The sequence below is a fragment of the Myotis brandtii genome, unplaced genomic scaffold (assembly GCF_000412655.1).
Source record: "Myotis brandtii unplaced genomic scaffold, ASM41265v1 scaffold1058, whole genome shotgun sequence".
Classification (NCBI taxonomy): Eukaryota; Metazoa; Chordata; class Mammalia; order Chiroptera; family Vespertilionidae; genus Myotis; species Myotis brandtii.
In genome coordinates this window covers 86,725-88,717 of record NW_005353572.1, presented here as the reverse complement: position 1 = coordinate 88,717, position 1,993 = coordinate 86,725, and the positions used below count along the sequence as shown (strand labels likewise).

Here is a 1,993-nt window from a genome sequence, read left to right as displayed (position 1 = left end):
CCCCCCCCGCTCCATCTCCCCAGGACAAGCCCCCACTGTCCGTGTGTATTGGTTATGCTAATATGCATGCATACAAGTCCTTTGGTTGATCTCTTACCCGCCCCTGCCTTCTCTCTGAGGTTGGACTGTCTGTTCAGTGTTTCTTAGTCTCTGGATCTATTTTTGGTCATCAGTTTATATTGTTCATTATATCCCACATATGAGTGAGATCATGTGATATTTATCTTTCTCCAACTGGCTTATTTCTCATGGCATAATGCTCTCCAGGTCTATCCATGCTGTTGCAAGTGGTAAAATTTCCTTTTTTATAGCAGTGTAGTATTCCATTATGTAGATGTACCACAGTTTTTTAATCCACTCATCTGCTGCTGGGCACTTAGGCTGTTTCCAAATCTTAGCTATTATAAGTTGTGCTGCTATGAACATAGGGGTGCATATATCCTTTCTGATTGGTGTTTCTGGCTTGTTGGGATATATTCCCAGAAGTGGGATTACTGGATCGAATGCCAGTTCCATTTTTAATTTTTTGAGGAAACTCCATACTGTTCTCCACAGTGGGTACACCAGTCTGCATTCTCACCAGCAATGTACGAGGGTTCCCTTTTCTCCACATCCTCTCCAGCACTTGTCCTTAGTTGATGATAGCCATTCTGATAGGTGTGAGATGGTACCTCATTGTTGTTTTGATTTGCATCTCTCAGATGATTAGTGGCTTTGAGCATGTTTTCTTGTTTCTTGGCCTTCTGTATTTCCTCGTTTGAGTGAAAAGTGTCTGTTTAGGTCCTTTGCCCATTTTTTGATTGGATTGTTTATTTTTTGTTAATTTCCCTGTAAACTTTGGAGATTAAATCCTTATTTGAGATAGCATTGGCAAGTATCTTGTTCCATACAGTGGGCTTTCTTATTGTTTTGTTGATGATTTCTAACTATTTCACTTTAGAGGACCAGATGAAATAATTTAAAGTCCTGTGGCCCATAGTAAGTATTCAGTAGAGTAAAATTTTTATTATTGTTATTTTTGTCATATTTTTACTATTATGCCCTTCTAGTTTTCTTACTTACGTATCCTTACTGCCAGCCATTTTCTAGGCTTAGGCAGACAGAGGTATTAGGAAGGGTTTTCTGACTTTACTCTAAGGGTTCTTAGAATTATTGAATCCTTACTGGGATACAAGGACAGATGAGAACCACTGTTTTTGTTGTTTCTTCGTAACTTTTCTGTAGGCTCATGTAAATAAAGTAGGATGGGGCCCATTAGTTAAGAATAGGACTTAGGAAGGAACCCCAAAGTATTCATGGCTTATAGCTATAGAAGAAGCATTCTTTGTTCCAAATGACTATGGAAGCCTTGAGAGAGAAAGATTGCAGTATATCTGATTTTATCACATTGTTCATTAGAGGATTTTAAATTGTCTCTAGGAAATAATGATTCTTTATCTTTTTATGTTCTTAAGTAAAAGTAACTTTAGCTAGCCCTAGCTGGTTTGGCTTAGTGGATAGAGGGTTGGCCTGCAGACTGAAAGTATCCTGATTCAATTCCTGTCAAGGGCACATGCGCGGGTTGTGGGCTCAATCCCCAGTGGGGGGCATAAGGAGGCAGCTGATCAATGATTCTCTCTCATTATTGATGTTTCTCTCCCTCTCCCTCTCTGAAATCAATAAAAATATATTTTAAAAAAGTAACATTAGCTAAACATATATGTCTTTTACCACTTAATTTGAATTTAATTTCATTGGCTGCTATATTTGTATATCAGATAACACGATTGACAAGTGATGGATAGTGAAGTGGTGAAGAACTATATTTGGACTAGTGGCCCGGTGCATGAAATTCGTGTGCGGGGGGAGGGTGTCCCTCAGCCCGGCCTGCACCTTCTCCAATTTGGGACCCCTCAGGGACCCCTTCCAGTTGGACATCCCTTTCGCAGTCTGGGACTGCTGGCTCCTAACCGCTCACCTGCCTGCCTGCCTGATCGCCCCTAACCACTCTGCC

The 1,993-nt window shown here is 40.5% G+C and overlaps 1 protein-coding gene across 1 annotated transcript in view; it reads left to right on the top strand.

Moving 5' to 3' along the window:
* YME1L1 (YME1-like 1 ATPase) overlaps positions 1-1,993 on the top strand; it is a 56,504-nt gene that overhangs the window by 14,100 nt on the left and 40,411 nt on the right. The window lies entirely within an intron of this gene.